Source organism: Anastrepha ludens, chromosome 5, assembly GCF_028408465.1.
Source record: "Anastrepha ludens isolate Willacy chromosome 5, idAnaLude1.1, whole genome shotgun sequence".
Lineage (NCBI taxonomy): Eukaryota > Metazoa > Arthropoda > Insecta > Diptera > Tephritidae > Anastrepha > Anastrepha ludens.
In genome coordinates, this window is record NC_071501.1 from 99,610,999 (window position 1) to 99,625,119 (window position 14,121).

Consider the following 14,121-nt stretch of genomic DNA (forward strand, 5'->3'; position numbering starts at 1 on the left):
AGCATCCCTACAATGAATTAAGTAATTAACAATCTTGATTTTTGTAGGGAAATTAGAAGAAGAGAATAAATTATTATTTTTTGTTGACTCTACTTGGGAGCACCTAAACAAGCTATGAGGAGGCCTAAACAAGACGCAGTCTTGCGTTGGTTTCGTTAATCTATTTTGCTTTTTCTGGCAGGGCAGCTGATTAGCCCGCCGCTACCAGTTCCAAATAGCGGGAATGCCCGCCTGTCGTTGCTTAGGAACAACGCCTTCTAACTGTTTAGAGGGCCATCTGTGTTTCATATTTTTCTCTCAGAAAGATCACACAAAAAGGATGAGAACTTCGCTAAATTTTGGTGTGTCTGCGCTATTACCACGATTGCCCGCTTAATAAAAAAATTTTAAAAAAATTTGGGCGGAGGGGTTTTAAAATATATCCAAAAACAACAATATTTTGAATGTAGGTAGGTCGGTAAGATGGCAAGAGTTCGCCAGGTACACTACAAGTAGCACTTACGCGCTGTTTTGATGCCTTAATGTGGGCAGAGAAAACCTTTTACAGCCATCCAGTGCTGTTGATGTAGTGGAGGAGAGAAAAGGGATCTGGGCTGAAGAATTAATTCAAGTCATCCCCAAAGGGCACGCTAAGGAATCTCAAGCGTCTAGCCGCCAGAGCCGGACATTTGCAGAGAAAGTGTTCAACAGTCTCTTTCTAGGATCTAGGATCCCCACAGCTTCTGCAATAGGGGTTGTACGAAATTTCAAGCCTCTCCGCATGAGTAGCGATCACCCAGTGACCAGTGAATACCGCAATGAGTTTGGAAATTAAATGGCGGTGGATTCCAAGGAAAAAATATATATTTTTTGGGAAAAAATTTGATTTTTTATTTATTTATTAAAAGAGTAACAATTATAAATAACTATTCCACTTAGAGAGCTAAAGCACTGGCTACTATGGCCTTCGGCTATTAGTATAACAAAGATGACAGCGTGTCTTATAACCTTAACTTACATCTAGATAATATACATAGTCACAAATCTTATTTAAATTGTATACCGTTGTCTGTTTGAGGAGTTCCGATGGTTTGATGCTTGAGAAAAAGGATGTTCTGATATTTTGTAGGGAAGGACAAAAATTATAATAGTTTTTTTTAAAGTATATTTTATCTTCAAGCATAAAAATAAAATTTAAAAAAATAAAGAAAACCGAACTTAATTTTACTTTGAAAAAATCTACGCCTCAATTTTCAACATTCAAGATATGTCAAAATTATTTATGAAAAAATTTTAAAATTATTTCACATAACTTTTTTATATATTCAACCTAACAAATAAACTTATTTTTAAAAGATTTGGCGACAACGTCGAAACAATGGAATCTAATGAGATGAAATGGCTCATTAATGTAAAAATTCGAAGTTTTGTTGAGCAACAATAACTGAACTTTTTAATAAATATACTATTATATATAATACTATTTGACAACAATATACAAACTTCTACTACTCGATTTAGAATAAAAACTTATAATAATCATTTATAACTATCAAGCTCTATTTATTTGGACCAGTTGAGGGTCAGCCAGGAAATGGGTATGCAAGCACTACTCAATTAGAGTTCTACCTTTTTGTTACTGCACGAAAACCAAGTAATGACCGCACACGGATAAACGGACAAGCTGACAAACGCACACACTCAAATGCAACCACTTACACACAAACACATACAACCGTATGCCCATTCACTTCAATGCAAACACAAATTGTAAACTATTTAAGTCTTAAGTACGATTTGCTAAGGGCGTAATACAGAGCAAGAAACAAATAAGACAAACAAAGCAAAAAAGAGAACAAAAACAAAGCACAAAACACAAAACAAGACTAATGCAACAATGCGAGTAGCAGTAACAAAAACATTGACACTTCGAATGTGCGTTCAACTTTGGCTTTCACTTGCATAAGTATACGTAATTCGAATTTATTTACATTTGAGTGGAGAGTGTTGCAACAATTGTAGCACACGAAACTTTACAGATGCAACTCCACCAACACCATGTTGCATGACTTTAGCAGTTGCCTTGGTGATATTTTAATAGTTAAGAAAACGATAAACAAGTCAACTGCACAAAAGTATACAGTACATTGGGTATGCATACATGTGTGTGTGTGTGTGTGTTTGTACGTAGGCTGGTAGTTGTGTAAATAAAATATGCCCAATTTACCAGTCCCCCTGGGCCGACACGCCATTACCATTGAACTGCTCTGTATCCTTCCACTCGGAGCGGTTATCTCAGGCGAGGCAATCATGACAATACGGAGAATATTCGTATATCGCAAAGCTCATAATTCACTTTCGTTCTTTGCTTACTTGCCTGCACTCCTGCCAGCCAGCTAGCCTGTTTGTGGTAGCTGCCATTTGCAACTTGCAACATTACTTACACAGCAGCAGTAGCTAGTATGCACTTATTTATATTGTATGTATGTGTTTTTATATGTATGTGTGTGCTCGGTGTGTGGTTTATTGTTTATGTGTATTTGCAATTCAGTAAAAACATCCACGCCAGAGGATATGCAAAGCCAGCGTCTGACCTTTTTAATTTATTCCTCTTTTGTTTTTTTTTTTTTTTGGTTTTTGAAAATATGAAAAATAGAAATACGTCATCTTTTATATTTTTTTTTCTTAAATATACATACACACATATTTTCATATGCATATCAGAGCAAATTTAGCACAATTGACTTTGCTGACTTTAAATCGGTGACCTTTTAGTTGATGCTCCTCCATGCGAAGAGTAAACGGAATGGAACTAAAGCAAAACTTAAATTTTTTTTATATAAAATAAAGCCGTGCCCAAGTGCATATTTTCCCACACATGTAAGGTATAGGGTGTTTTCTTAAGAGAATAAGAACTCAAAATGATAATTATCATCATCTATTAGCGTTACAGCTCGGGGAGGGCTTTAGCTGTCTCAGCAATCTTCCGCCTTTCAAACCGATCGAGCGCTGGAGATTTCCAGTTTTTGACGCTTAATTTTTTCAAGTCCTCGATGACGTTATGCAGCCAAGTTGTTTTTAGTCTGCTACGGGCTGTTGAGCATAAAGGATTGTGGTCCAGCAGAAGTTTTTGTGATCTACCGTCATCCATGCGGATGATGTGACCTGTCCACCTGATGCGTAGCGACTTGATAAATCTTGAAATATCTGAAATATTCTCAGGCGCTCCTCATCTGCAAGATTCATGCTCCAAATTTTTGGGCCGTAGGGCAATATGAGTCTGATGAGCGATTTATAAATAACCAGTTTTCACCTACGTGTGAGAGATCTTGATTTCAGGAGATTTATGTTAGCGAAGTATGCACGATTCGCCGGTGCTGTTGTCGTTACTTATTAGTGTCATATTCCGAGACATGTAAATTTGGACAAGCTCGCAAAACTGAAGTCTTCGATGTCAATAACGCCAGGCGCTTTCCTTTTCACTTTTGACATCCTCATATATTTAGTTTTGTTTATGTTTATTGCCGATCTTACCAATCTCGAATTTTTTTTCTATCGCTAGGTAGCGTCTACTACGGCCGACAATCGCTATATCGTCTGCGTATGCCATAGTCAGAGCGGACCTGAAAATATATAGTCTTTAAAAGTCTATAAAGTCTTTAAAAGCAAAATGCAAAACTAGATTAAAGATAGTTATTGAAAGGGCATTCATCACCTTGTTTTACACAGCTATCACTATTAAATGACATTGCAAAACGGAAATTTTGTTGAAATCAATTTTGTTGAAATCAAATGAGCCTAACCACCAAAAATGCGACGCAAGCGAAGTTCCATTTGGCTTTAATTCGAGCTATGTTTTATAGATGTGTAAATCAATATTTTTACCTAAAATTGTCCACGTACATGAAGGACAAAGGCAAGAAAGTTGAGAATGGCGAAGATTCGATATTGCGGTGTCTTCTTCAATACTTCGCTCTATGAACATCAAATTTCCACAATTTCAAAGCGTTGTTTTGGCGTTAAACGTTTCATGACGACTTGCCAAATATTACTGAGCAGAAATGTCAACACAGTTTGCCATTGCTCAGCTGTAAAACCATAGTTATCGATATCGACTTTTCTCACGCAGCTAAAAAAACACCCAATATGCGTGCCCCAAAAGCGATGAAGAATAGAGCGGCACTTAAATTTTGGGTATTTATTTCTCATCAGTTCATATCGAGAAAATTTTCAATAAACGACCTGTTTCTTTTTTTTTTTAATGCGCTAAAAATACGAAATATCGTGAGGAAAAAACTTATCAAAAACCAGGGAAAGTTTTGAGCTTTTATGGGCTCTAAAACTGCGTACCTGAATTAAGAAAAAATAAAAAAATATTATTGAAAATTTTTCGAATTTTTATAAATCTTTTACAAGGGTTTGAAACTTGAGTGCACTATATTTTAATAAAAAAATAAATGATAAATAAGTAAATAGTCAAAACTTGTCAATAAATGGTGTGTTTATAATTAAGGGTGGTTAAGTTTCAATGGCTGGTGTTGATTTTGAATAAAATAAATTTTTTTTAGGAAATTATTACCATTTTTTCTTTATTATGATAATATTGGTATAGTTCAATTACGTATGGAACAAAATATTAGCCAAATGGCCGCCGAAGCCTGGGCGGCATACCTCCAAAGACCACCAAATGCAAGGAGATCCTTATCTGAAGGGTGGTTAAATTTCGTATCTGCTGAGATATGCTTTCTTTCAATGTTATGTACAATAATACATTGGGAAATTGATATTCATTTTACTGGTGATGATAGATGCTTTACCACTTTTTATTTCCATCAACTAACTCGCTTTCAAGTGTCGACCCAGACGGGTCATGCTTTATATAGGTAGCTGCTGCTGTTCGAAATATATTTGTGGTATAAAGCTTTGTTATAAAATGGAATGGAAATGGGATGGTTTGGAGTTTGACCCTAAGGTCTTTTGCACTTTGTTATACCATAAAATATTGACGATTTAAGTTTGTGGAATTTTATGTTTGCTTTCCTTATTCATAAATGAGTTCAATTTATTGTCTTACTAAATATATTACATGAAATACAATATATTTTAACAAAAACAAAGGCCCTTAATTTCGGCATAGTTCCGGAATCTCCTCACTACAAAACAAACAAAATCCTGAAAATTCTGGATTTTGAATATTGTGAAATTTAAAAAGGTCTAAATGTTCTTTCCGGCGACAAAAAATGTACTGAAATTAACTCGAAGTCAATCGAAAGAAGATAATTGGTACTTTTAATATGTTTTGTATGGTTTAGAGAAAAAAATCGCGTTTCTTGCCTTTGTAGTTTAAAATATCTAGGAAGCTACCAAAGCATCCTAGATTTTGATTCAGCAAAACATACACCGGTTTCTGGTAAAATACTTTAGGCCATATAATTTATGATTACCCTACAAAAATTTTCTGCTAGGAATGATTATGAAGAAAATTAAAGGCTGTTTATAAACTTAAAGAGAACAAGTAAAGAAGAGTCCAGCAAATGTATTAAGTGAAGTTTTATAATCTTAAAGTATTCACTTATGTACATACTTACTCTTTCAAGTTCGAGGTAGGGAGAAACCCTTAAGCTGAAATCGAGCACATTTCTTACGGTTAATTTATCTACTTATTCACATGTAAATATATGTACATACAAATGGGCATCGAAATAGATTTGCGCTTTCATTATGCCTCTCTTAGAAACCCTCGTCACTATTGGCAAAAAAAAAACAATGGCAGTCGATATTTACAAGCTTCTGTGAAGGGAAATTTGTTATCAACAAAATCATAAAGTAATCATCATAATGGTTGCTTATAAAAAACTCCTATCAAGACTCCCAGGGCTTCTAGCGAGGCGCTATCGTTGAGTGCAACTTATCTTTTTCCATCGGCCTACTCCTGTCACTAATTCAGACCAAGCAATCGTTGCTCCATACCCAAATGGGGCAGCTTACTTCAGATAATTCGCCACAAATTTCACTACACAAACAGCAAAGCCACCTGTCGTCAATTACTTTTTTGGCCACCGTTTGTGCTGGTTCACCGCAATTCGAAATCAATCGCGTTTACTTGACGTTGTGGATGGCGACCCGTCTTTCTTCACTTGGAAAAGTGGGGATATTTTCTCTTTGTAGGTCTCTTTTTTAGGCAGGTACGCAATACTGACTTCACTACTTTTGTGTCCCGAGCTTTGATTTAAGGCTCAATCCAATAGAAAACTTTTCAGGGGGCAAGTTTCGAAGCAGGAGTGCAGCAAAAATACTCAGTTAAATAAAAGCTATGTTTCGAAGGTGAAATTACTTCAGGTTAATTCATAAGAATTATAATATGGGATGAAATTTACAAGATTTGGCTTTGCGAAGGAAAATTATTTGAGAAACTTTTCCTGCTGTGTCATACCGAACTTGACAGCACAGCTGTGCGCTCGCGCGTATTCTTACGCTTATCCAAGCAGTCGTTGTTTAGACGATTCGTGTATGACCAACACAATTTCAGTTCTTATCGACCTCTGTCATATCCCATTATACGTCAGCAAATCAGTAGATTCCTTTAAATTCTCCGATAGTCGATTAACAGTTTGACGTTAGCCACACCTTGGCTTTCTATACTTCGCGCCTCATTCTTATAATATCTATCTTTGAGATGAGCACTCTCAAAATACTCCAAGGGCGTTTAATCGGGCAATCGATGGAGCTTAACGGCTAAAAGCGATATTAGACTTCCAGATAATATCGCTTACAATATATTGATTTTTTCGTTGACTGTGCTGCGTATTGCGTTGTCTTTATCGCCAATCGCCAAGACTCAATCGCCTCGAAAAAAGTATTAGCATGGGCACACTACTTTTCAATGACATTCAGTTGAAGTTTGTTGTCCTTCTTCAATGCATTACAGCAAAAATACTTTGAATTGAACCGCCGGATCGAACAAATACAAGTTTTTTTATGTCTTGCGAAATTGCGAACTGCCACAGATGCACCATTTTCCTTGTGGATTTTAATTAATTTTATATGGATCTCTTACTAAAATGTAAATGTAAAAGTGAATTGTAATTATTTTTCTGTTTAAGATTTGTCAAAAGCGACTATATTGAAGAATGTATGGCTCAGCAGCAAAATGCGGCTAAAAAAATATATGTATATATACATATATATATATATATTCACTTAAGCTCGATATGTTCACCTTTTGCATTGACTATAGCCTTCAAACGGTCAAAAAATTAGTTGCATGCTGCACGAATGTGATCTTGAGGTATTTTGGCCCATTCTCGTATAATCGTTTTTTTCAGCGCATCCATACTGGCATATTTTTAGTTCTCACCTTGCTCTCCAACATGGACCAGATGGAATAGTCCATCGGATTTGCGTCTGGCGAATTCGAAAGCCATTTTGTGGGCGAAATGAAGTGTGGAACATAATATTTTAACTATACTTGGTTCACACGAGCTTTATGAGACGGTGCCGAGTCCTGTTGGAACGTCCATGCTCTACGACCGAAATGTTTGCGTGTCTCTATACCAGCTTCTAAATTATTTTTCCGATAATAAGTCGCATTCACTTTGACACCAGGCTCGATAAAAACGATTGGAGAGCGTCAATCAGCGATCACTGCGGCCCAAACCATTACTTGCGATTGGAAATTGCTTCGAGGCCATACGTAGGCTCAAATTCTCGTATGAGCGTTCGGTCAAGTAAACACGATCGTTTTGAGTGTTTATGAATTGGCATTTTTTTTCAGGGGGCAAGTTTCGAAGCAGGAGTGCAGCAAAAATACTCAGTTAAATAAAAGCTATGTTTCGAAGGTGAAATTACTTCAGGTTAATTCATAAGAATTATAATATGGGATGAAATTTACAAGATTTGGCTTTGCGAAGGAAAATTATTTGAGAAACTTTTCCTGCTGTGTCATACCGAACTTGACAGCACAGCTGTGCGCTCGCGCGTATTCTTACGCTTATCCAAGCAGTCGTTGTTTAGACGATTCGTGTATGACCAACACAATTTCAGTTCTTATCGACCTCTGTCATATCCCATTATACGTCAGCAAATCAGTAGATTCCTTTAAATTCTCCGATAGTCGATTAACAGTTTGACGTTAGCCACACCTTGGCTTTCTATACTTCGCGCCTCATTCTTATAATATCTATCTTTGAGATGAGCACTCTCAAAATACTCCAAGGGCGTTTAATCGGGCAATCGATGGAGCTTAACGGCTAAAAGCGATATTAGACTTCCAGATAATATCGCTTACAATATATTGATTTTTTCGTTGACTGTGCTGCGTATTGCGTTGTCTTTATCGCCAATCGCCAAGACTCAATCGCCTCGAAAAAAGTATTAGCATGGGCACACTACTTTTCAATGACATTCAGTTGAAGTTTGTTGTCCTTCTTCAATGCATTACAGCAAAAATACTTTGAATTGAACCGCCGGATCGAACAAATACAAGTTTTTTTATGTCTTGCGAAATTGCGAACTGCCACAGATGCACCATTTTCCTTGTGGATTTTAATTAATTTTATATGGATCTCTTACTAAAATGTAAATGTAAAAGTGAATTGTAATTATTTTTCTGTTTAAGATTTGTCAAAAGCGACTATATTGAAGAATGTATGGCTCAGCAGCAAAATGCGGCTAAAAAAATATATGTATATATACATATATATATATATATTCACTTAAGCTCGATATGTTCACCTTTTGCATTGACTATAGCCTTCAAACGGTCAAAAAATTAGTTGCATGCTGCACGAATGTGATCTTGAGGTATTTTGGCCCATTCTCGTATAATCGTTTTTTTCAGCGCATCCATACTGGCATATTTTTAGTTCTCACCTTGCTCTCCAACATGGACCAGATGGAATAGTCCATCGGATTTGCGTCTGGCGAATTCGAAAGCCATTTTGTGGGCGAAATGAAGTGTGGAACATAATATTTTAACTATACTTGGTTCACACGAGCTTTATGAGACGGTGCCGAGTCCTGTTGGAACGTCCATGCTCTACGACCGAAATGTTTGCGTGTCTCTATACCAGCTTCTAAATTATTTTTCCGATAATAAGTCGCATTCACTTTGACACCAGGCTCGATAAAAACGATTGGAGAGCGTCAATCAGCGATCACTGCGGCCCAAACCATTACTTGCGATTGGAAATTGCTTCGAGGCCATACGTAGGCTCAAATTCTCGTATGAGCGTTCGGTCAAGTAAACACGATCGTTTTGAGTGTTTATGAATTGGCATTTTTTTTCATCAGAAAACACAGTGTTAGGAAATTCGCCTTTGTGCAAGCGCAAAAACTCCTTTGCTCTTTCGCACCGAACTTTTTTTGCTGGGGTGAAAGATCGTGTGCTTTTTGGAACTTGTAAGCCTTGACCTTGAGCTCATTTTTCAATATGCGTCGAATGCTGTCTTGCAATATTTTCAGTTCTTTGGGCATTTTTCTTCCACTTCGCCGTGGATTTCGTTCCAGTCGAGCCTTTACTTTCCGAACCATTTCTGGCGTTGTTGCGGTTTTTTTTGGTTCACCTCCATAGCGTTTTGCAATGCTACCAGTATCATTGTAACGTTTTACAATGCGATACACCAACATTTTATTCACTTTGAGGTGACTGAGCTCACGAACAATGGCTGGTTGTGATTTTCCAGCCAAATATAACGCAATCACACTATTACGTTTGAGTTCCATTACAGAAAAAAAAAAATTCAACAAAACTGAAAACTGAGGCGCAAATGCTTTTGATGGCTTATAAACAATATATTGAACTGTCATTAGATCAATTTTGACGTTGATGTCATCAGCTGTTTTACAGATACAAGCAGTGGAAAGTTGGTAACACTTCATATCGGTCACTTCATAGTATCTACCCGCACTTCTTACTTACTTATATATATATACCTATATATATAAAAAAAAAAAAAATCTTACTTACCTAGACTTGATATTTCTTTTATGCATAGCCAATTTTTTCAGTGTATGTAAAGTGTATTGCCTACGCAGCTTCTGTATCAGACAATTGTAATGAAAAGCAAATGACTTTTTTCCATTGTTTTTTTAAAGTACTCTAAAATCTGAAAGGCCTTCTGAGGCTGATATTTTTGATTTAATTTAATTTGGAAATTTTATGTTATTACATGAAAATATTTCTCAGTGTCGTATTTGTATTATTTTCATGTTGCAGTTAAATTTAATTAACCATACATTTTTATCATACAAATGCCGCTTCGCTTTGTCATATAAATTATGGCATATCAAATTCTGCCGGAATTATTCAATAAAATTACAAACACAAAATCAAAATCAAGCGGATTGTGACATTTTTTTTTGTCTATGTGTCATTTTTCACAATACACCCTGCCATCTTTGTACACTTTGTACTGTGCATATGAATGGTTGTGTGTGTGTGTATGCATGTACATTGCCACAATTTCATTTGATATCAATTTTTTATTTGCCTTAAATGCCAAATGTTTTCGTACACTTGTACATAAATGATGTATATTTTATTATCTCCATTAATATTGATGTAAAAATATTTATATGTATATGTATGCATACCTACAAATAAATATGGGTTTGAAAAATATGATTTTAAGCGAAACCGATTTCACTTTTATTTCTGCTCTGTTTTTAGAAAAAAAACAACACAAAGCGTCTAAAATATTTATTTGAAATATGAATAAACGCAAAAGTTTGTTGTGTAGTATAATTTTTCATGAAAATCCATAAGGGAAGGTATTTTTAATAAGAAGGGGACATGCGGCAAGAGAAATAATTTCCAAATGATTTATTTGAACATTGCAATTACTTTAAACAAGATTTTATGTTTGCCTGTATGCCACTGCAGATGTGCATGGATTCGTGAATATTTGAGGGGAAAATAGCAATTTTTTTGGTTACAAATAGCGCCGTCCGCGATGAAAATTTTGTCCAAGTTGAACCACACCTTTCTCTTATAGCACTCAATATAAATCACTTTACTAAAACCTCAAACATTTTAATCAGAATCTTTAGAAAAATTTCGAGTATGCAGTTTCACAGACCATTGAATTTTGGTATAATATTGTGTTTGAAAATTCGGGCTGATTTTTTATAATTTGTTTTTTTTTTTGCTGGCGGTATTGCGATGTTTCATCATACAACGAATGCCCGATTTTTTTTTTTTTTTGTGGAAGAAAATGCATTACACCGCCAATGAAACAAAAAGTCATCAAGCATCAATGTTATTCACGAAATAGAGTGTCCAAGGAATAAAACACACGACCGTCTCGTTTAAACAATTTTAATTGTGTAAAAAATGCAATATTTTTCAATGACAATATACAATAGGAATACTTGAAAAGTAGCTAAGTAGTTCTGTAGTTGAGTTTTAATACAGAAAACTAAGGATTACATTAAACTTGAGTTATATTATTTAAATACCTGTATGAAAATTGAGTGGACGAAAGAGCTGCATACTCAATATTGAATGGGATATAAAACTGCATACCCAGAATATTTTTGAAAATTCTAACTGAAAAGCTTGGAATTTTGATGGAAATGCTTTTATTGAATTTGGAACTATTGCAAGTGCTGAATGCTGAGATTTTATTTTATAAATTCTGCTTATTTGAAAACTTTAAACTTTACAACGCACAATGACTCGTTTCCACCCGTTCAAACCAATGACTGGAGCGACAATCAGAAAACGATGCGCATCAAAACACAAAAAAAAAAAAAAAAAAATATTTATAAACAGTAGGTATATTTCATTTTTGTTCTCTTTAGCGAGACATTTGCGAAGCTTCAACTTTTTTCCTTCCGCAAGCTCCTTCCCACTGCCTTCCATTTCTTAGTTTGGTGATGGCAAATGGCTTACAAGCTTACAATTATAAGAACTTATAGGAAAATATATTAGTTGCCATTTAATTAAAATACTCTTCAGTGCATTACATTTTTTTTATCTATTTATTTATTTATTATTTTTTTATTAAAGTCTTATGCAACAATTTTTCACCTGTACCTAAACTGCAAAAATTTATGCAACACTAAAACTAGAACTTCACAACTTGGAAATAAATGCTTTTACGTATTGAGGCCATCTGATACAAATTAGCTGCAAAAATTATTTAAGAGTATTAGAATTTTAAACATGGAAGAAAATAAGTCAAAGACTAAAGACTGAACAAAGAAAAGAGGGCAAAGAAGTATTTGACTTTTCTCAAAGCTTTAGACTCGTAACCCATTACCCATAACCCATTCTTTTATAAAAAAAAAATGGTTTTTTTTTTATTTAAAAAAAAACTTCGAAACTTTGCAAACTTTCGCAGTGCTTTTATTGCGACCACCTCTGAATATGTAGCCTAAGTTCTTTCTCAAGTCAATTTAAGCTACTTTTGCTTGTAAACGCTTGTACTACCTTAACAACCGCGAAATGCTGCTAGCAAAATTAAAGGTCAATGGAGAAGAAGCGTCAAATTTATGAGTATCGCCCCAGATGTAATAGGCAAATTTTGGTAAGAAAAGTGTTTTTCGACAAAATTAACACACATACATGCATAAATCTACATAATATATATTGACACAAAAAATATGAAAAAGTTTTACTTACAGTCATTGCGAAGACGTTTCGTTTAAAAATGACATGACTTTGTAGTTTTCGAACTCAGACGCTAGTCAGTTCTCGTTCAAATTTAAATGTCTTATGCAAATTAAATAAGTGTCCAAACATGCTGCTGACATCATGTTGCTAGAATGTTGCGCGGTGTTTTCACGGCGCGAGCTGAGTACTAACTTTGCAGTGAGATACAGCAGTGCAATTTGTATGGATGTTTTGGCCATTTCACGTGAAATGCGATATATTTTTATTATATTCGATTTATTTTTTTTTACATTGACATATTTATTTTTTTTTGGATTTGATTTTATTGTTTATAAAATAATAGGCATGTGCAGCATACCTTCTTACAAGCTTGGGTACATAGAATATGTGCAGCCTGCGAAAAAAAGCTAGTATCTGAATATTTTCACAAGTTTTCACAATTTATTTATTTATATGTTTTTTAATTTAAATTATTTTTTTTTTTTTATGAATATATAACTAACTCAATTGTATAATGAAGGAGGCCCTATGTTTCCTCTAGGAACTATGGGATGTATATATATATAATGAAGATCATATTACGCCAAGTTTGAAACTTTGTACAAACTTTTAAAAATTGAAAAAAAAAGTTGATAAACATTTTAAAATTTTTTAACACAATTAAAAAAAATTTGGTATGGACTTTTATAGGCTATTAAATTATAGTATAATAAAGTGTAAGTTTAAAGTAGCTTAAAATTCTCGTTGATTTTGGATAAAAGTTTTTACTGGCAACGTTGCCTATTTTCTTCAAATAAAAAAAAAAACAAAAAAACATTTGTTGGATTTGTTATATGAAAAAAATACGCAACACCGGGAAAGAAAGATTTAATAAAATCAACGGGCTTTTCTAGCAACTTCAAACATGCACTTTAATAGACTATAAATGAACGGGCCATAGAACTGCGTACCCATTTTTTTGTTTGTTTCTTAATACCGATTTAAAATTCTGAAATTAAAAATTTTTGATGAAAATCCGTCCAATTGTTCAAATTTTCTGATTCGTTTTTTTTTTAATTAATTAATTTTTTGAACTTTTAATTAATTTTTTTTCATTAGAAAAAAATGCGCACATACCATTGCTCCGACGGCAGCTTTGATGATGCATGAGGCATTTTATATCCTCTCATTCTCAAAAATATGAAATTAGACACAGTTTGTTGTCTTATGAAAAAGTAATGAATATTAAAAGAAAAGAGAAATAATCAAAATTGTTGCAAATGTTGAGGTGCTAAAGATTGTACATATAATGGGTTTTCAAATAAGAGATGTTATTTTCATAAAAGATCAATGGTTTCACCGCTTATGTGGCACGTAGTGTCGTTTTGTTGAAAATTAATCCATCTGTCATGCAATTCCAGCCGTAAAAAATTGTTAATCATCTCTCGATAGCGCAAAGCATTCACCGTAACTGTTGCTCCTGCTTCATTTTCGAAAACATAAGGTCCAACGACTCCACCGGACCATAAACTGCACAAAACAGTCAC